Here is a 22,466-nt window from a genome sequence, read left to right as displayed (position 1 = left end):
ATTACTAACACACAATAAAACTTTCATCTACACATATGTAACTATATTCTTTTGTATTTTTCTTTCATTTCATCTTTCTTTAATAAGCATTAATTACCACCTTACATGCTTGTGTATTTGTAGATAAGCAAAAAAAAAAAGAATAGAGAACCTAGAATTAAAGCTTTAATAGAAATTTGACTGTTTAACTAGCACCTTCATTTTGTTAAGATGGGATACATGTCACTTGGTAAGATTTTATCACATTATGTCATAATAACACCTGGAACTTTATTTGGTATAGTTCAGACTTTTTAAAATCCATCACTGTACTGAATATTTAGATAGAATTTTTCCTTACATAATAATTCTTCAGCTAGTAACTGGAATGTCATCAAACTTTTGCAAAGTATGCAAGTCAGGCAGCTGACTTCCCCCACACATAATGGCATCTTCCTAGATCCTCAACACCTAATATGGAACACAACCAGACAGATGTTGAGACAGTACAGCTGCTAAGATAACAGAGTGAGCACGACAATAAAATCCATCACACCAAAAAAGAAGTCCACTTCTAGGCCTTCCTGTTACTTGTCTGGCTTCTGCTGGCCTTGGGGAAAAGAAATCCTTTCTCCAAAGTTTTACTTCAAGCCTGACCATTAACCTACATGCAATCAATCGCAGACTACCTCCCCATCTGTTCTTATTTCTCATTCATAAAATACTTCCAGGTATTTCAAGCTAAGTATTCTGGCTTCATCCACTTTTTGAAATTGTTTTAACATTTTTATTACTTAATAAAAACATTCTCAGTCATAAAACTCTTTTACTTTTGTAATCACTTGAAAATTGGAGGCAGATAAGCCTCCCCTTCACCTTCCAGCAAAATCAATACCTTTTCCAGGCTGCCACAGTTTTTTTTTATTGTTTTATTATTCATATGTGCATACAATGCTTGGGTCAGTTCTCCCCCCTGCCCCCACCCCCTCCCTTACCACCCTCTCTGCCCCCTCCCTCTCCCCCCTACCCCCTCGATACTCAGCAGAAACTATTGTACCCTTATCTCTAATTTTGTTGAAAAGAGAGTATAAGCAATAATAGGAAGGAACAAGGGTTTTTGCCAAAGTTTTCTGGTCATATTTCTTTATAGTTTCTGTCACATTCCATTGTAATGATGTGTTTTGTCCAAATTTTCTTCCCTTCTTTGCTCCACTGGCCAAAACTTTGGCCACAGTGGCCTCGTAGAGCAGACTGGGCTATTCTTGTTGGCATTCTCTCCCTCCCCACATATCCTGAGTTGGTGCAGTAAATATCTAATTCAAATAAATGAGTAGGAAAATGTATTTACTATGTACATTCGGGGCGGCAAAGACTAACATAACATCAAACTAAACACTGCAGGAACTGAGCACCAGTCTTGAGTCAATGTCCTCCCTGCCCTGAAAGTAGTATTTCCGTTCCTTTCTGAATCATCACCCCATTTTTGTAAAGAGCAGCTAAACTATGGTAATAAGTCCAAATAAAAAGGAGAATGGCTCTTCACCGCAGTTTATTACTCAGCCAAGAAAAGAAAAGTAGACCAGGCTAGGTGTTCCTAGCCACCAGGCATCATTGCTCATTGTTAATTCAGAGTCCAGGTTGCTCCCACCTGTGGCTCCTCTAGGAGAGCAGGAGGGGAAAGGAAGGAAGGAAGCAGAGCGTGGTCCGCTTCTCAAAATCTTCATAAGGAAAGGCTCTGTGCGTTTCCGCTCGCAGGACTTTGGAGAGCTGGTGACAGACATGGCCGAACCCTCACGCCAAGGGGCTGGAAAGTGCAGGTCACGTGTGGACAGCTGTCCCCAGCTAAGCGGGAAATACGGATGGAGAACACGAATGGTGATGCAGCTGGGCGCTCCTCCAACACTGTGTGCACGTGCCCTTGAGGAAGCAAACTCAGACACTTAATTCCCTCGGGTCTTAATGACCCTCGGGTCTCACTGCTTTACCTGCCTAGAGTGAGCTCACTTTTACTGAAATTAGAACTCAGATCCCTACTATGTGGGTGGGAAGGAGTGGTGAGCAGAATGTCAGAAAACTCTGAAGTTATGCCAGACAAGCATCTGACATCTAGTTAAGTATCAAGTCATCAGAGAATAAGTCTCAGATTCTCAAAACTGAGTTTGAAGTGTCCCAAACATATATTCAAACTAGAGGGAGCTCGCTAATAAACCCTAACACAGTTTCACATACAGATAAATCTCTACAGTAGAATTATTTTGGTTTCACGCTTGAGAAATACGATATTAAAGCTTGGAGTATTAACACACACACTTCACACACCAAAAAGAATTCTGCTTTACACAGTTCCGGCCCAATTCTACAGAGCACGTGAGTCCCTTGGTACTGAGTACCACTGTGACTGAGGGGAAGCATGGGTGGCCTCCGGTAGCACTGCTCCTCAGAGGCGTGTGACAACGTCGGAGTCCAGGAAATCACAACATTTTCCTGCATTTTTCAGAATGGAATTCTAGTCCTGCATGGAAATACTCAGCCATGAAGCAAGTGGGTATGAACACATTTCATTCACTTTGTGCACGTCTTACTTTCAGGGATTGAGGTGAAGCTCTCAGATGTGGCGATCTAGTGGAAATTTTATAAACACTTATTTTCTACAAATTGAATTTAACATAAGCACTTTATGAACCCCACGCTAAAATACCTTCAAAAGTCAGGCACAGAGTGAATTTGAATAGGCCACAGAGATTTTGCTAATTTTTATACAACTAACTATGAATTCTAAAGACCCAGTAAATAGTCTAATTAACCACAGTGTTTATGTCACAGAAGAAACTACAATGTATTTTCCTGCATAAATTTTAGGGTGTTTTTAAATATCCTTAACACTGTATTTAAATACTGAATATTTGGAAAGAAAACACAACTTGATAATGTGAAATTTTCACTCCCGATATTTTCTGTGAAGGACAACGTGCCAGCCCAGGTAACATAGAAAAGGAGTTATCCTTCTTTCTGTGTCGAGGAGGAAAATATGGCCACGCATCAGAATTCTGCAGAGAACTTCTAGAAGACAGACTTCTAGGTGTTGTCACCAGAGTTTCTCAATCAGCAAACATTCTTACAGAGCTTTCCATTTTTATTAGCAAATATTTATTTTAGTGTGACAGGATAAAGTGGGGTAAAAGAGAGAAACATTTCCTGTTCCCCACACAGGAAATGGGAGTACACGCTCCAAGAAGTTGCATTTTATATCAGGCAGTTTTGAGGTACCTGGGTCACACATTTGTACACCATTGATAAGAATTCTGAAACATTGGACATGAACCAGATGTGGTGAAGACTGACTGTAATCCCAGTTACTCATAAGGTGGAGATCAGGTGATCATTTGTGGACAGCCTGGGCACAAAAGTTAGGCAACCCCATCTCAACAGACAAACCAGGCATGGAGACTCACACTTTAATTCCAACTACTCAGGAGACATAAATAGAAAGACGATGGTTCAAGGCTACCCTAGAAAAAAATGGGAGACCCTAGCCAAAAAATAAGTAAAGCATAGAAAGTCTGGTTACTCAAGTAGTTAAGTACATGGCCGTAAGTTCAAGCCCCAGTACCACCAAATTTATGTATAATATTATATAATATTGCAGCATTGTATAACAATATATTTATGGAATATATAGTCAATGTAAGATATGACGTCTATTACATAGTATAATACATCCGTGTGTCTGTATATATGTGTGTGTGTATGCATACACATGACCAAAGCTTCTCACGCTGTCTGCATGTGAGTCTCCCGTGGTCTTGCAGCGAGAAGACCCCCACTCACCAGGCTGCATTGGCCCGGGGATCTGACTTTTTTCTGTCTCCAGTGGAGTCGGTGCAGCAGGTGAAGGAGCACACCAGAGGAGCGGGGCTGAGGTGCGCAGTCCGGCCTAGGTGGTGCTGTGAAGGTGATGGCACTCAAGGTAAGAACCCAAGTCCCACAGGGGTTGAGACACAGGCGCAGCAGCCCCAGGCTCTAACTCCATTCTCCAGGAAGGGAGGAACCTAAGGCGCCCTGAACAAAGCGTTCTCTGAGCTGCCGGTGGTCACCCTCCCCCATACCCCATCAAGGAACACCTGGCATGGCTGGGGAGAACAGCTGGGGTTTGAACTCAGGGCCTTGCGCTTGCTAGGCAGGCGTCTACCACTTGAGCCACATGGCCAGCCTTCAACACCAGCCGTTCTGAGTTTGCTCAAGCGCTGTGACTTCTCCAGGCCTGTGATTTCCCACCTGAAACATGGAACAGCACCTACTTAAAAGGACTGTTGAGAAGGTCAGGTGAGAGCACCCAGTACCTTTCAGGTCATGGGGCCCCACAGATGGGACACAGGACTATTTCCACCGAAGGCCTACAAAGAGCTAGAGCAAAGAGAAATGTTCCTGCCCTGGAAGTAAGCTGAGTGTGACGCCTGAGGGAAAAAAGACTTAACTAAAAGGCCAGTGGTGCTGTGTACCCAGGCTTCCAGCTCCCGAGGTACAGCCCTTGTAATTCCTGGAAGAAAGATGGTGTGAAGGGACCCAGTGCTCTGCTCTCACAGGCCCCCAAGTAGCAGGAAGAGCACCGACTGGGGTAGGGAGGACCTGGTCCCACAACAGATCTGTCACTGGTGCACTCTGGCGACCTCCTTTTTTCTCTTCTCTGCAATCCCTTCTCAGAGTTTTAGAGACCTGATGCTAAGTCACCTCCTTCCTGGGCCTCCCAGAGCCTCCTTTCCCCAGGGTGCCCCAGGATCCACATGTTCACCTCCTCCTCTTCTAAGGCTATTTGCTGCCCTCCAGGAAAGTGTGCGTGAGACTCTGGCTGCTTTTATCAGAGGTTCTGTGCAAGAGATTCAACATTGCTAACATGAAAAGACAGCTCAGAAAATGAGTATGGAAACATGGCCAAGAGAAGGAAAGTCACCCCTGACCACAAGGTGGCGGCAGTGTTCAACTGCCAAAGGAAAGGCCTAGGCACCTGCCCAACAAGGGAGGGGCCACAGGAGCAGTGGGACCACCTTCTGCGGGAAAGTCACCTGCTGCCGCCTGTGTGAATAAATTCAGTTTCCGTTCCCTGCACGTCCTGTTCAGCGCCAGAAACGAGAGCTGACTTAATTGTTCAGTAGGTGATAGTATTCCTCGTGAGCCTGTTTTGCATTCATTTAAATTATAAAAAGTGTATGTCCAGCTGGGTTGGTGGCACAGGCTGGGGACGGTGGCAAACGCCTGAGACTCCATCTGCAAAACCAAACTATAACCAAAAGGACTGGAGCCGTAGCTCAAGTGTGAAAGCATGAAGCCCTCAGTTCCATTCCCAGTTCAGAAAATGAAAAAGTTCCTAAGAACTGATAAAAACAGGTTTGCACATTTTACTCACCTGAGCTCCAAATTTGAATATGTATGTAACACAGCTCGAAAGTCTGCTTTTCTATTCCTGCATAATTGCGGGTCAAAGAAATTTTTCCTATGGCAAGAACTTGGTTCAAGCTTATCCAAGACTAGAAATTCTTTGGGCTGGAGGCATGGCTCAAGGCAAAGCTGTGAGTTCAAACCACAGTACTACCAAAAAAAAAAAAAAAAAAAGAGAGAGAGAGAGAGAGAAAGAAAGAAACTATTGATATCATCAGACAAAGAACAGAAAGGAACGTGTATGTGGACTGTTCCCTTCAGATTTAACCACAATCCAAAGTCTAGAAGCACTGTGCAATGACTTGAAAAATGTTCCTCCCCATTTGTTTAGATAAACACCCATCCTTCTAATGAAGCCATCCAGATGTGCTTGTCAGTGTTTACCGTAAGGACAGATCACTGAAACCTTGTTAAGATGTTCTGACATAGGGCCACAAAGCCTCCTTTTAACTCACCAGCTCCCAGGTGAGTCTGGTGGTGCTGGACCACAAATAAGGAGGCCGGAACCTGGAGCCATATTTGCAGAATGTTAAGGACAAGAATTAGCTGTGCCTGTAAGTTGCTAGGATTTGATGTTCTCTGGTTGAATCTTAGGGTGTGGATATTCTTAATTATATTTTAATATACCTAGCTGAGTTACTATGTTGATTGATTTTTGTTAAAAAAGAACACTTGTTTACTGAAATTAATATTATCTCCTCCTAAATTAATTGATCTAAGCCTGAGTTTTCTAGGTAACTATTGTTGTATTACATATGCTCCAAAAACTTAGTGGCTTTAAGCAAGAATAATTTCATTCTATTTCACAATTTCATGGGTCAGGAGTTCAAGTGTGTATTGACTGAGGTCAGCTGGAAGTGAGTCTGGAATGTACCAGACGGCTTCCTGTACCCATCTGAAGAGCAGTGGCTGGAAGGCTCAGCTCACCTGGGCCTCTCGTCCACTGTACAGTTTCAGGGAATCTTCAACAAGGCAGGTTCAGAGTTCAAGACCAAGGAGGAAGCCACCAGCCCTCTTGCAGGCCAGATGTGGAATTTCATATTCTGTCAGTCAAAGGCCCAGGAAGGAGAGATGGATCCTACCTCTCCACAGGACTGCCAAGGAACATGCAGCTATTTTGCATCTCCTACAGTTGGCCAATGTCAGAGAAGAAAGTCAGCTCCATGGAACCAGTCCACACCTGTGCATGCAGAAGGAGGGCTAACAAATTGGAATCATTATATTGATTTTCTTTCTGTATAAAATTGACCATATATGAGCTATGTTTGCTCAGATCTCTCTCTCATTCACTTGTCTGTCATTCTTATAATATGGAACACATTTAGGTTTTTAACATAGTTTTACTATAGCGAAATGTATATACTCCATATGTGTCAATTTTCTTATTTACTGAATTAAGAATAAGAATTTACAGGATGGCTGAGTCTCCCTAGAACTCTCATGATTCCATTTATTGTGCTATCTCCTGTGATATATACTTTAATGTTTTTAGTATATAGTATATTTAGTGTCTTGAAACCAAACTAAAGAAAAGTATATCATGTTGAAATATATATACATGTGCGTATGTATATATACACGTATCATCAGCTAGTCATACCCTAACTCCCTCCATCATCTTTCTTTCCAGAAAGGTCTTCAAGAGCTTCTTTATAATTTAACTACTGCTTACTTAAAGATTTAATACTTTAATTATAGGCAACCTCCCTCTTTGAAAATTCCTCAGATGTTCAGAGAAATTTTATAGCTCACTCAAGCCCATAAAATTAATTGATACAACATATTTTTATAGCTTAATTTAAGCATTCCCCAGATCAAGTTACTACTGGCTGCCTTTTGACGTTTTTATATTTCCTCTTAACATTCTCTTTCAGCTATAATTTTTAAAAATTAGAGCATCAGGAAATAATACCACCTCCTACATCTGACCCGCTCTACAAATGGATGACAGTGGGTCTTTGGATTTCTCCCAAAACCAAGAATAAGGGAAGACATAGAGGTTCACATTACCACACAGAAATCACCAACATTTCTAGAGGTGTCTTTAAAACACCATACTGATTTTTAAAGGGAATAAAAATCCTGATTGTACTAAGCAGAAATGGTCTCTAAAAGAAAAGGGCTGGGGTCAGGAGGAAAGGACAGGTTCAGAGGCAGTCCACCAGGGCAGGAGAAACAAATGAGGATAAAAAAGAATGAGAGAGAAGAAAGACTGCACACAGAAGGGAAAGAAGAGGTATGAGGCGAACAGCCAAGGCCAGGTGAAGGCTCCTGGACTTTACAGGATGTGTGAAAGCCAGTGGGGCCCTCACAGGACACACAGGATTTGCAGCCTCTCCCAAGTTTCTGCAGAGTGAGATCAACCAGAGCAATGGTCCATCCCTTTTCAATTGTAAAATGGAATCATAGCTAAGATAATTCTTCAATATACATATCCCAAAATTCATTTTCCAAAATTCATATGCTTAAGTCCTAACCTCAGTACCTCAGAGAGTGACTGAATTTGGAAATAGGATCTTTAAGGAGGTGATGAGGTCATTAAGGTGGATCCTAACCCAAGATGACTGAGGTTATAAAAGGAGAAATCTGCACACACAGAAAGATGCCAGTGATGCCTAGCCACAGACGAATGACCACAGGGACTGCCTGCAAATCAAGGAAAGTTTGCAGAAGACAGTGAACTTGCCATCATCTTGGTCTTGGACCTCTAACTCTGGAATTACAAGATTAAGTCCTGTTGTTTGAGCCGTCTGGCCTGTGACATTTTACAAGGGCAGTACTAGGACACTCACTAACAAAGTACCATGTGCCTGAATCTCAATCCCACCATATACTAACTATATTCTCTGAGATAGAGATTTGACAATAAACTTCAAAAACTTTAGACTGGTTTTTGGGTTTAACAAAAAGATGCAAGGATATGACAGAGTTCTCATAAAACTCCTCCTATTAACATCTTACATCAGTGTTTAAGAATAGTATTAATTGTCACAATTGATGAAACGATATTGAAGCACCACTTTTAACTAGAGCTCATACAATTTTTAACATTCTTAGTCCTTATTAGACGCATTTTCTGCTCTGGATCCCATCTAGAATACAACATTACAGTTCCTCTCTGTCACCTCAGTCTCCTCATGGCTGAGACAATTTCTTAGATTTCTGGTGCTTTGGATAACCTTGACAGGTACTGTATGGAAAGTCCCTCTATAGGATTTGTCTCAAGGCTTCTCTTTCAGGGTTATGCTTGGTGATATGCTTTTGAAAGAAAGACCACAGAGGTTCAGTGTCGTTCCTGCCACATCAGATCAAGGTTCCTTCCTATCACTATGGTTCATCAAATTGTTCTTGACGTTGATCGTCTGGGTACAACTGCTTTAATGGGGACAATAATGTTTGATGACTCTACTGTGACTTCTCCAATGATCAGACCTGGTCTAATACTAATTTTTTTTAGTTTAGGGCCCCTTGGTTTGGGTTTATTTATTTAGTTATTTTTCCTTTATTGTTGTGCTGGGTGGAGGGGGACATTGTGGCATTTACAGAAGTTCTTACAATATATCAAATATATCATACTTGAATCCACCCGTCCATCATTTTCCTTTATCCTCCCTCCCTTGATTCCTGGAGTAGTTTCAACACTTATCATTTTTGCATTTACATACATGTGTACACAGTTTTTGCACTGTATTCACCCTCTTTACCTCCTTTCCCTGCCTCCTCCCTCCTCCCACTGGTGCCAACAGCCCCCCTGCAATTTTGTATTTTTAATTTTTTTCAACACAAGGGCCTGACAATTGTACAAGCTTCAAGACTCACAAAAATTTGAGCTGGGCATGGTACATACCTGTAATCTCAGCACTCAGGAGACTGAGTCAAGGGGATCTTGAGTTCAAAGCCAGCCTGGGCGACATAATGAGATCCTGCCTAAAACAAGAAACAGAAAAAAAGAAATATACGTGTCCCTGGGGCCAAGCAGATATCTCATATCCTTGTCAGGTATTAACTCACTTAATCCTCACTATGATCTCAGGGGGAGATTCTCACAATTTTAACTAGACCTGGACTTATGCCCAGAGATGCTAAGTTAACAGCCCAAGTCCAAACAGCAATTCAGTAAACTAACAGCCCAAGGTCATCCAGCCAGCAACATCACTCAGCTCGCTGACTCCAGAGTCCAAGCATGGGGCCACCTCACTAGGACAACTTGAAATTAATTGCAGGTGCTTCCTGCTACTAAGGTCTCCAGGCCCCACCCCACACCCTGGGCGAAATTGTGGTTTCTGCACAGTTCCGTTTCAGAATATTTTCTAGAGGTAACTGCGGGTCTCCCAGCTGCCTATTCCTTTGTAACCTGGGTACTTTTTTCTCCTGAAGTTACACATTACCCCACCACGAAGCTTCTGTTTTTGTTTTTTTCTAAATGTTTATATTAAAATGATCAGTTCCATATCTTCTTCGTCAGCAATCCTATGGTGTAGTATTTACTTACCAACTGTTTCCATTATCAGTCTATTTTTTATTGAAACACTACTAACAGAAAAATGCAAGCATAAAATGTAATAGTGCAATCACACATAATTACTTGATCAATAAGTATACAGAATGCCTATATACATTATAATTGAGTTTGAGAAAAATCCTATAAGATGTAGGCACAAGGCCAAATTTCCCTAAAAGAGCTATTGAGACCTAGATAAAAGAGAGAAAAATTAAGTACCAGGTTGAATCGTTTAGTTTAAAAACACAGTAGGAGCATGGAGAAAGATTAGAGGGTTGGATGGAACAAGTGAGGCCTGGAATGGACGTTCACAAGCAGAGGTGGGTAGAGGAGTCTGTGAGTCTGTGAACAGTGGCAGGGGTACAATGGAAGGCATATATGTGTCCTGTACTTTATCCAGAAATGACTGATGAGGCAGCTGGGCCAGTGGGATGCCTCAGGATTAGGGCAAAGGCATCACATTGAGAGGCTGAGTCACAACCTCCATGGTGAACGCAGAATGGAGGCTGCTGACAAGCCCGGGGGTGCAGGGTGTCATTCATCACCCAGAAACAAGCTTCTCTGGTTTCTCAGACCCAAAACTGTTTTGGTTTTTTTTTTTTTTTTTTCCGATTGCCAGTTCTCTTTCTCTCTCTCTCTCTCTCTCGTTTATTTTTGTTTAATTGATATTGGCTTTTAGAGACAGGGTCTCCCTGTGTAACCCAGGCTGGCCTCAAACTCATGAGGGCCAGAAGTAGACATGCATGCCTGTCTTCCCGCATTTTTTTGTCTTTTGTCTTTAATAGGCACAATCTTCAAGCAAGATTTATGGTTTGGCTCATCCTGAAGATGCTAAAGACTGAGGAGCCCAAGAATTGTGTGTTTTGGTCACAATGCATTGGATAAGTATTACTAGCTTCATCATTCATAGTTTCTGTCACTTACACAAAGGACAGCTGGTGAACTATTATTGTTATTTTCCTTCAATTTGATATAGTGTGCTAACAATTCGGTTATTTGCTTAAGGAAGGTAGGAAGGCGTGGGTCTGAGGCTCACCTTCCTGACACTGTTCAGCTGATGGTTCTCACTTCACAGCAGGGAGTGTCCAGGGTAGCTCCATGATGTCCCCGTCTCTCCTGCTGTCAGTAGGACTGTGAATGAATTAGAAGTAGGCTCTACCTAAGGATCTCCAATCAGGTGACAACATAACTCCCATTTTGCCATTAATAAAAAGGCATGCAAGAACAAGAGATCTTTACAAAGGAACATATGTCTAAAATTTTTAATTAGTCAAGGAAAAAGTGGACTTATGAATTTCCATCTGGAAAGAAAAACTAAGACTTGCAATTTTGATGTTTGATTTCAGGACTCAGTGTCTAAGTTTTAAGTGCATATGGGTTGCATTTTATTAGAACTTTTCTGTCAGCACAAAAGCACTAGAAAAACTAAAAACAAAAAAAAACCCACAAAAAAGAAAGCACCTGTAACTGCTCCAATTACAATAAGCAGTGTCCACATTTTGATATTTGATTCACAAAATTTTATTTTTCTATGCATTCAAAATATGCCTTTGAAATTGCCTACTGTTTCAACTATTTTGCATATATCAAGTCTCAGTAAGTATTCCTCGGTAGTTTAATGGCTGTGCGTCATACATCATATGAAGTACTCTATTTCAATTAACATTGTGATCAATCCCATTTCTCTCTCTTGCAAAAGACACTGTGGTGACTATGCTTGCAAATACTTCTCTCCCTACAGATGGAATTTCACTCTGAAGAGTGGCGCTAACCAAGAAGATAATGGGAACTGTAACTTCTCATTTTCACTGAGTTCAAGTGAGTAAATGTGATGAAAACCTGCATGTCTTCTCCACCTCTCCCATCAGGTATTTTATGGCAACTGATAATTAGCAACTGCTTTACAGTGATCTTATTTACACTAATTAACAGAATCAAGTAAGGTTGAGATTTACTGTCCTGCTCAGTGACTCCTGAGCCTCACAGCTGTTAGGACTGAGGCAGGCCATGGTGCCTGGCTGTTAACAGATTGTCAAAAAAGCAATTTTCTGACAATCTTCTAATGAGCTTATTCTTAGGAGACACAATGACACAAAACACACAACTAACCGCCTTTACTGAAAAAAATTCAAACACATTTTACATTGGTGTTTCCCATGTAAAAGGAGAAACTCCTTTAACTAATAAATTTACACTAGAGGGAAATTAGGACACGTTGAAGCATTCATTTTGAGATTTCCCATGAGGGAGGGAACTCTGTTACTCTGGTGCATTTCTAGTGACTGCTCAGAGAAAGGCAGCACTCTGAGTGGAGACTGAGTCCTCTTGCCTGGTCTGGTGCTCCTTCATCCCCACCTCGCCATCAGCTAGGTAGGTCACCTGTTTAGGACATGCCAGGTGTTTTCTTTTTACTGATATGTAGAGGAGAAGGCCCATTGCCTGACTGTGTTAATTGTCAGGAAAGGAAGCAGTGACTCTATTGTTATTAGACTAAGTTATTAGGATTATGACTTATTCTTGAGAAGTAAAAAAACATAGTTTGAATTCAGCTTGTCCTTTTTTTTTAAAAAAATTTGAGGCAGTACTGGAGTTCAAACTCAGGGCTTTGAGCTTGCCAGGGAGGTGCTCTACTGCTTGAGCCACCCCTCCAGTCCTCACCTTGTCCTTGTACCAAAAATGAATGCTAGGTAAATTCAATCATCATAAAAACGTGTCAAGACTATGGTCAAATCTTCAATCTAGGCCGTTTCAATTAGATGGCCCCCTTAATCCCAACAGAATTACATTGACCTTATTGCTTATGCTATTTTCAATAAAGGAACACATTTTATTGTATTTTTACATAATTAAAAACCAAATTTGATATTGGTTTTGAATACTAAGATCAATGTAAAGAACATCTTTCTAGCAGGGAGATGGCCACGGGAGAGTCATATAATAACTCTGCAGAGACATTTTCTACATCCCTGAGCAGGGCCCTGGCATGTGTGTTAGAAAACTCTGAAGACGGTGGGGATCATAGTTATCTCTGTGAACAGGTGTTTTGCTTGTTGTTCTTTCTGGTTTCAATAGCTAACACACAAGCAAGGTACAAATGAGGTTACAGACAAGGAATAAGTCCCTTTTCTCACCTGTCTACTGAGAGCCTTGACATTCTTCTCCAGGGGTGGCATTTTAAGAGATGGGTGACACCACATGTAAGAAGACTAGGTAATGACTCCCTTTATAAGCACACATTGCAATCCCAGCCATCACAGACTGAGGCTGAAGAATCACAAGTTCAAGGCCAGCTTGGGCTACACAGTGAAATACGTCTCAAAGCTAAATAAACGGTGTTCTGAAGGTGTCTGTAGGTGTGACTCAGAGGCTGAGTGTTTGCTGAGCATGTGTGAGGATCTGGGTTCAAGTCCTAGTACTAACAAATAAAAGTACAGGACAGTAAAAATGGTAAAAGAGTCTACCCAGCGCCTTCCTGTTTTTCTTCTTAGCCTGTCTCAAAAATCCTTCTATACCAGAACATTTATAAGTGTTTTATTCTATTTTCTTATCGCTGCTTGATATATCTCCATTTATTTAACCAAAATTCTGTTGCCTGACACTTGTGTTATTGCCTCCTCTTCACTATTGTACTGTTACACGATCTTTGCAAATCTATCTTTTCGTATATGAGTCACTATACTTGTAAGATAAGTTCCTAGAAAGTACATAATTTAGTCAGAGTGGAAATGCATAGTGAATTCTGATAGGTACTGTCCACAGCGCTCCCCATAGAAAGTCGTTATATGCATGACTTAACTGTAAGTATTTGGGTTTAAAAAACAGCACCAGAGTATCTCTTTTCTGATACCAATGCAATACTACCAAAGTTTGGGTGTGATAACAAAAATACAACTTTGTCTTATTTTGATATGGATGTGGCAGGTGTCTTTTTATAAGTTATAGGCATTTGCTTCCTTTGGCTTATCATTTCATGTTTCTGAACACTTTATATGTAGATCTATTTGTTATTATATAAATGCTTTTCATTTTCTGCTATTTTAAATACTTTTCTTACTATGTCATATCCTTTGATTTATTTGTGGTGTTTTCTGAAAAACATTTTTATAAATTTATAAGTTCAATTTAGCGATCTTTACTTCCCTGTATTCTATTTTGTCAGCTCTCCCTAAATTTATATTTTTTGTAGGTCTGCGTTTTCTACTTTTAATTATCTGCTTTATTTGAAATCTGTTTTTTTTTTTTAAGGAATGGGAGAAGGTTTCAAATTTACTGTCTGTTTTCCAGATGACTATACTACTCTCCCAAACTATGTGTGACCAGTCACGTTTTCCACCATGGACGTGAAATGTGGTTTCCTTGCAGAGACACTCATGTTCAAGTGTCTGTTTCTGTGCCGGCCAGGTCCTTGGTCTGTCTCTAGTCATATAAGACAACACACTGTGTCATTACTAAAGCCTCCCACTACTTTACAGTATTTTGTACTTTTTTTCACTCGTGAAATGCAATTTTTAGAGTCTGTGTACAATCATCCCCCTCACTTGTCTCCTTGCATAAGTCTTTACAATTTTCATAATATTTTTCCAAGCGATTTTCAAGTCCTATTTTCCCAATTTAAAAACTTTTCACTATTTTTAAGACTCTCTTTGTTTAGACATGTTATATTATTTAATATGGTTGGAGAGACAGAACAGATATGATCTCTGCCATTCAGGAACTCAGAATCTAATGAAATAAACACAGGCCAAACGAAACATCATTTAAAGATTTGATAATAATTTTGATAAGCAATTAGTGACATCTCCAGAGAATCACACCTTAGCCAAGTAGCACACATCTCTCCATTAGGAAAGAAAACCTTTCCTCTTCTTGGGTCAGTTCTTCAGGGTTTGAAAAGAGTGGGCGTGCAAACTGAAAGTTTTCCTGGTCAAGCATCAAGCCTTCCCTGGCATCTCTCTTCGGACTATTGTCTGTCTCTACATTTCACTCCCAAATTGAGGTGCCCGGGAATGAATGTCGTCAATATGGACGTTCAGCTGGTTCATACTTTACAGATGTTCCACGGGAACTTCACAAAGCCAAACTCCTCAACAAATGTACCCAATCAACGTCTACCCCAGCAGTGGCAAAAAAATACATTACCCAGACTGATGGTGAGTTAAGAGACTGCTGCAGGCATTGTAGCAGACCGCAATGTGGTCGGGGTGTAAATCCAGACGTTAGGCTTTAGGTCCAAAAAGGAAAATGACATAAGCAGCAAGCCCAAGCGAAGAGCTATCCTGAAACTTAAAGATATTTACACTGCCAAAGCATTAGGTTAAACTTACAGGGCAGGATTTACACCGCATATCTAGAGAAAAAACACATTGTATCAGTCAGCATCTCAGGGCTTGATTTTAGGTTTTTATAAATCATTGTATTGTGTTCTTCTTATCAAAACAATCCAGAAAACACTGTGATTCATCGTGCGGAGAAAGGCAGTTTATAAATATAAATAATAGAAATGTATTTCTACGAATTGCTTTTTGTTTCTTCATAATCATTTAAATTTGTATGACAGATTTGTGTTGACGCCTTCTCATGTAGATAGTATTGCAAAACTGGAAGAAATTTGCTTCAGTATAACAAACATATCTCATAGCAAAACCTATGGTTTTCCCGATCTTAATGAACCAATTTATATACAGTCATATCCCAGCTATCTAAAATTGGCTTAGGTCCCCAATGCTTATCTTCCTCATTATAAATGTTCTAAGTCACCAGAGATAATTCAGTATTTCTCAGGTCCTTGAGGCTTGGCTGTGATAGAGAACAAGAAGGGTCACAGCACAGGCCTTTTAGAACATTAATTAATAATAAGTAGCATTTGCACAGGACTTTACATCTTCAAAAGACTTTGCAAACATTAATTAACCTACATAGCAACTCTTTTAAAGGAGGCAAGCAGGAGTTATCATTTGTTTTATGACTGGACAGCTGACTTGCAGTATAGCTGTAATTGTGCATAGGTGAGGGGTTATCTACAAGTAATACAATGTTTTTTCCCATTATACTTTAGGGGATTCTAGAACAAGTTTTCTCAACCTCAGCACACTTGGCATTTCAGTTTGAGGATATACTTATTGCACGGGATTGTTCTGTTCCTCGTGCGAGGTTTAGCAGAATCCCCTCTCCTTACCTCCGGATGTCAAGAACATCACCTTAGCTCTCACCATCAGAAAAGCCCCCAGCTGTCAACTAGAAGGGCAAAACTCATCACGAGTTGTGAACCATTGTCTGGAAGAGAGGATGAAAAGATTTGTAATGTCTTTGGAAGGTTTCCCTCTACAAATGCATTTTTTCCTCCAGTTCATCTTCTTTTACTACTGTCTTTCACAGCACTTCTGCTATGATTATTTTTTCATACCATGTGCAAAAATGGCTGATGTTGTACAGCATTCTAAATATCATTCTACAACATACACACATAATTTCATCTTCAAAACAATTCTATAAAATAGCTACCCTAATTATCCTATTTATGGAAGAGGAGGCTAAGGTAGGAAAAGTTACATAGCTTGTCTGAGCAGAGACGCCGTATTTCAAACCACCCAGGTTCAGTTGTTTTGAAAGCCATGCTTTTAGACACTGAGCTATATATGTAAGTGGCCTTTTTGTTTTACAGAGATGTTTTCATCAGTGGACACACTTCATCTTATATGTTCCAGTATTGATCTCAAAAATGCAACAGTGTGATTTTACTCCAAAGACACTTATCAAACCTTCAATAAACACAAGACACACTGAAGTGTAAAACATCCCTATGGAATTATTCATATCATCCAAGAGATGAAACAAAAAGTAATGTTAGATACACAGATTATGAGGCAACAAATTATAAGAAGGACAAAACATTCCAAGTTGTCTGGGAGGCAGGAGCAAGGGAAGTCATAACCAGAGCACTGGAGTCATTTGTGGGTGAAGATGAGGTATGACCTGTGACTTTAGGGAAGAATGCAATTTGGAACTATAAGGAGCCATGGCAGATGTCTGGTAGGACAGGCCAGGTGCTGGGAAAAGATATCCAGAGAAGTAGAAATGGTGAATTTGGCTGGAATTGGCAAGACAGAAATTTGAAGGAAAAATTACTTTCAGGTCAACTACATATGAATTGCTCTTACCTTTGGATTTTGCTCCATTCAGCCTTAGCAAATGAGGAGAAAGAGGAAGGACTTCGCTCTTGTCTCTTACGTACTACAGACTGCTGAGCACTTTGACAAACAACACCTTATTTAGTAGTCGAAAAATTTCGGGAAGAGCAGAGCGTGATGGGAGGGGGTAGTTATAACTCCATCAAGAAACCCAATTGGGGCAGCTGTCTCCCTGCCCTTGCCCTCGCAGTGTTACCAACTTTCTGCTCCTTACAGGAATGGCATACATGACAGATTGCGTCCATAAAAGTCAGGGTGTTTGCCAGATACCCTTTGCTATAACAAATACCTGTGATAAATAACTCATAATGAGAAAAAGGTTTATTTTGGCTCATGTTTTGGAAGTTACAATCCATGACTGCTTAGCCTTATGGTTTGGGGCCTGTGACAAGGCAGCAAACGTACATGGCAGACCAAACTCACATCATGAACCAGGGAGCCAAAGAAAGGAAGAGGAAAGGCCTGGGGTCCCACAATCTCCTTTAGAGCACTCCCAGTGGCCTACAGACCTTCCAGAATGGCCTCATCACCTCTTAATAGGCCACTCTGGATCAAGTCTTTAACACATAGGCCTTAGGAAACTCTTGAAATCTACCCTAAGGCAGTCAGCAAGGTGAAAGAAAGAGGAATAGGGGGAAGACAGAGGGAGAGAAAGGGGAGAGAAACAGAAAGGAGAAAGGGAAAGACACACAGAAAGAGAGAGAGAGAGGATTGGAGTTAGTCTGTTAGCAAGAGTGAGCATTATAATCTAATTATAGAGTGACATTCTGTCATCTCCATCATGTTTTATCTGTAGGAAGTAAATTTCAGGTCTGCCCACAACTGAAAGGAAGGGACTCTACGAGGATATAAACACTAAGAGGCAGAGATCTGTCTATCACAAACCAGACATAGTCGTACACATCTGTAATCCTAGCACTCAGGAGACTGAGGCAGGAAGGTCATGAGTTTGAAGTCAATCTGGCTTACATAGTGAGACCTTATCTCAAGAAAAAAAAAACAGCCCTCCACAATCTGTCCTCTGACTCCTTCCTTGAGTTCCAAGGTTGAGTCTCATCTCATTATTATTCTAGCGAAGAATAAAACTCATCATCCAAACCCATGAAGCTGGGGAGAGTCCATCTGACCGCCCCCCCAATCCTTCATGCAAGGAACAGGCACACCAGTGGCTATGGACATCCCCCTTGAAAGGGGAGAGGACATGGAGGGCAAAAGGAGTCTCTTGTCCATGACATTTCTGAAATCTAGCCAAACAAATGTTCACAGCACCTGGCTCAGCTTTCAAAGCTTGGGGATACTTCTCGGGGCTCTTGGTTCCATCACTTATCTCTTATCTCTGACCTTGACTCATGCTTCCCTTGCAGTAAAAAAAGGATGCTGGTTTTCTGAGCCTGCTTCCTGCCACTAGAATTCTGGGGTTCCTTTTGCAGGAGGTTGCTAGCTGAGATACGGGACTCCTGAGGCAATTAGCAGGAAGCAATGTTTATTGCGCCAGCACAGATTCACCAGACTCGTGTCCAAAGGCTGAGCCTTGAGAACAAAGGGGTCTCACCTTATATACCCTTGCAATCAGGTTACAGAAGCAAAAAGCAAGGTCTAATCCATATATGGTTATATTTAATTTTATTGGCTACTTTATCCTAGTGCTACATGACTTTCCCTTCCCTGGTGCTATGTGACCTTCCTCAAGTTCAGATTTCTCAGGTTTTATCTCTCTGCTATGCCATCCCTACTTCCCTGCTACTTTCTCAGGACTCAGGCCTAGTCTGTTTTCTTCTGATCCTCCTCCCTGCTACATTATTCCTCCCTTTGATGCTTGGACCCACTTAGGGTCAAAGAGCATCATCTTAATTTAGGGGTTTGTACTTTTATAACATCATTACATGTAAGGCCATTTGTCATCTTTTTCTCAATCCCAATGGTCTCCCATGTTGGTCCCCCCCACAAACACAGCATGAAGTGACATTCAGTGTCTGGGCTATAGACTCAGCCAGTGAGAGGAAGAAGTTTTTAGCTTTGGCAGAGATGGAAAATTCACTTTTCTTCTCCTTATAAAAGGAAAAACCAAGTGAAAAACTTGGTACAAGGAACTCTCATGGGTAACAGTTACTAATTTGAGATGTATCAGACTTTCAGGGTCAAGATCCTTTTTATCTATTTTTATATTAATTACTTTTTCCCTTGTTTAATCTGATGGCTTAAGTACAGTGAAATTTGCAGGGTTACAGGAGCCACGGGTCATAGTTAGGGAAGCTTTACCCTTGTGGAGGATGGCTGCGAATTTTATCCTTTGTTAAACCAGATCAGTAACAATAAATAGCAATCATGCATCCTGCTCAAAAGAGATGGAAGAGAGCAAATAAAACCCTTTCACTGTGAGACCAGTCAGTGGGGCAGTTTCTGCCAAGCCTATGGTGAAGAGTAAGGTGAGAACTACAGCAGCAGACACAGACAAGGGGTGACAATGCATTACGGTGAGATAACTGAGGTGAAAAACATAGCCCATTTGTCCTGTCGGAGAGTTGACTCCTCAAGCTTCTGCCATGCGTAGACTAGTCATCTTCCAGTGCTGACTAGTGCAGGGCTGTTGTTCCATTGTTCTTGGTCCCCTGTTGTTTCCTGGGAAGCAGAGTTCTGCCAAGGAAGGGCACTTAGGTTCTGGAGGATGATCCTGCATGGTGGATCTGTATCAGGATGCACCCCCATTTGAGAGAAATTGGCTTGACTCGACTGTGGTAGATCGAAGGAGCAATCACTGCTACTTTAACTATGGTGAGCATAGACAAGGTAACAACAAAAGGGCCTCTCCAATGGGGATTTAATGATTGAATATTTTATTTATTTTTTTTTACCCAATGTATTTTTTTAACTGAGTAGAATTACTATGGCAACAATATACTGTCAGTGTATATATCCAAGGAAACTCATTGTTTAAAAAAAAAGTTAAAACCATCATCTTTAAGTATTAAAGGACATGTTTAGAGTCAGTAAAAATAGTTGTTTTGTCTCTGTTTTAGTGAAGACCTTGTCTAAAAATATGAGTTTGTGTCTGGAAGAGCTTTAGTGTCAGATAGCCACATGCATAAGAACCATTTCTTCAATCCTCTCAGCCTTAGTTATTTTTGAGAGGTCTGGGACCAGTGACTCCATTAGAACTTTGATGGCATTCCCCCCTTGTCTCCAAACTGCTTGTCTCTGAGCAATCTCCTCTGAAGATCTGTCTTCCATCCAACTACTAAGCCAGCCCTACCTTGCTTAGCTTTCCAGACCAGACAAGATTGGGTGCACTCAGAGTGGTAGGGTCATAGACTGAAGATCTTTCTTGATTGGTCATCGTCAGGATTTGCTTTTTCCTGGATTTTGTTTGGTTGATTGGTCTTGGCCCCACATTGGGAGGGAATAAAGAGCAGATCAGGTGGCAGTCTGTGCCAACTAGACCCTTTTGGCCAAATTTAAGCAACAAAGAAGCTTAAAAGGAGTGGCTCTTAGGCAGTGGGCTTCTAGACAAGGACAATACAAAACAAAATCTAACAAAAGCAGATGTCTAAAAAGCTAACCTGTTGGCACATAACTAGTTATTAGAGTCATTTTTTTTGTGGACTTGATCGTAAATGTCCTGGAAGGGTCAGAAATGTAATGACAAAAACTTAAGAGCCATGGTTAAAATTCTGATGGACAATTTAGCAAGTAACAGAACGGTATATCAGTACCACTAACCTTTTATTACCATGCTTATCTAAATGTTGTATTTTAGAAGGCTTGATACTTGAAAAACATAAATATGTTTAATATATTCAAACCAGCAACAGCATCACAGCTCTAAAAATTAATGAACCAATAAAGAAATGGGCAAGTGAACTAAACAGAACTTTCTCAAAAGAAGAAATTCAAATGGCCAAAAAACACATGAAAAAATGCTCACCATCTCTAGCAATAAAGGAAATGCAAATTAAAACCACACTAAGATTCCACCTCACCCCTGTTAGAATAGCCATCATCAAAAACACCACCAACAACAGGTGTTGGCAAGGATCGGGGGAACGGGAAGGAACCCTCTTACACTGCTGGTGGGAATGTAAACTAGTACAACCACTCTGGAAATAAATTTGGAGGCTACTTAAAAATCTAAACATTGATCTTCCATATGATCCAGCAATACCACTCTTGGGAATATACCCAAAAGACTGTGACACAGGTTACTCCAGAGGCACCTGCACACCCATGTTTATTGCAGCACTATTCACAATAGCCAAGTTATGGAAACAGCCAAGATGCCCCACCACTGACGAATGGATTAAGAAAATGTGGTATTTATACACAATGGAATTTTATGCAGCCATGAAGAAGAACAAAATGTTATCATTTGCTGGTAAATGGATGGGACTGGAGAACATCATTCTGAGTGAGGTTAGCCTGGCCCAAAAGACCAAAAATCATATGTTCTCCTTCATATGTGGACATTAGATCAAGGGCAAACACAACAATGGGATTGGATTTTGAGCACATGATAAAAGCGAGAGCATACAAGGGAGGTGTGAGGATAGGTAAGACACCTAAAAAATTAGCTAGCATTTGTTGCCCTTAACGCAGAGAAACTAAAGCAGATACCTTAAAAGCAACTGAGGCCAATAGGAAAAGGGGACCAGGAACAAGAGAAAAGGTTAGATCAAAAAGAATTAACTTAGAAGATAACACACATGTACAGGAAATCAATGTGAGTCAACTCCCTGTATAGCTATCCTTATCTCAACTAGCAAAAACCCTTGGTCCTTCCTATTATTGCTTATACTCTCTCTTCAACAAAATTAGAGATAAGGGCAGAATAGTTTCTGCCTGATAGTGAGGGGTAAGGGGGGTTAAGGGAAGGGGTGGGGGGAAGGGGGAAGAAATGACCCAAACATTGTATGCACATATGAATAAAATAAAAATTAAAAAAAAGAAAGCTAAAGAGAGATAGGACAGTACAAGCCTGGGGGCAAAGACTTTAAGAGAGATTAGCAGCTAAGAGAAAACATGGGACAGAACAAGTCTAAGTAAACAGGTTTTAAGCAAGGTTTTAAAGAAGACATTAGAAGCAAGGTTTCAAAGAATTGTAAAGGAGTAATTCCTTAAAGAATACAGTTAGAGAAAAGAAGCAACGAGGGTGTGCATCTCCACCCGAGTGCCCAACACACCTGACCCCACTTTCTGTATGTGTGTCTATCCTGTGTCCTTTCTGAATTTCCAGTAGCCCCCAGTTAGCCCCAGTTAAGTTCAGTAATAACCAGGAGTGAGTGAAAGCTCACTCTAACAAAGGAGTGAGAGAAAAAAGCTTGCTTTATAAGAGAGATACACTTCGGCTAGATGTGGTGGTGTATATCTATAAT

The 22,466-nt window shown here is 40.8% G+C and overlaps 1 long non-coding RNA gene across 8 annotated transcripts; it reads right to left on the bottom strand.

Moving 5' to 3' along the window:
• Positions 1-1,022: 1,022 nt before the first annotated feature.
• Positions 1,023-21,969, bottom strand: LOC141411423 (uncharacterized). 8 transcript variants are annotated; one of them, XR_012436144.1, is made up of 5 exons: positions 16,089-21,969; positions 15,053-15,134; positions 9,260-11,044; positions 6,340-6,612; positions 1,023-5,562 (listed from the first exon to the last, which is right to left on the bottom strand). It is a non-coding gene; the product is annotated as an uncharacterized lncRNA (long non-coding RNA). The 8 variants fall into 8 exon arrangements; XR_012436146.1 differs by having other exon boundaries at positions 6,340-6,592; positions 9,260-9,339; positions 9,424-21,969; XR_012436147.1 differs by having other exon boundaries at positions 9,260-9,339; positions 9,539-21,969.
• Between the last annotated feature and the right edge of the window lie 497 nt (positions 21,970-22,466).

The sequence above is a fragment of the Castor canadensis genome, chromosome 10, assembly GCF_047511655.1.
Source record: "Castor canadensis chromosome 10, mCasCan1.hap1v2, whole genome shotgun sequence".
NCBI lineage: Eukaryota > Metazoa > Chordata > Mammalia > Rodentia > Castoridae > Castor > Castor canadensis.
The sequence above is the reverse complement of the archived record's forward strand: the minus strand, read 5'-3'. Positions and strand labels throughout refer to the sequence as shown.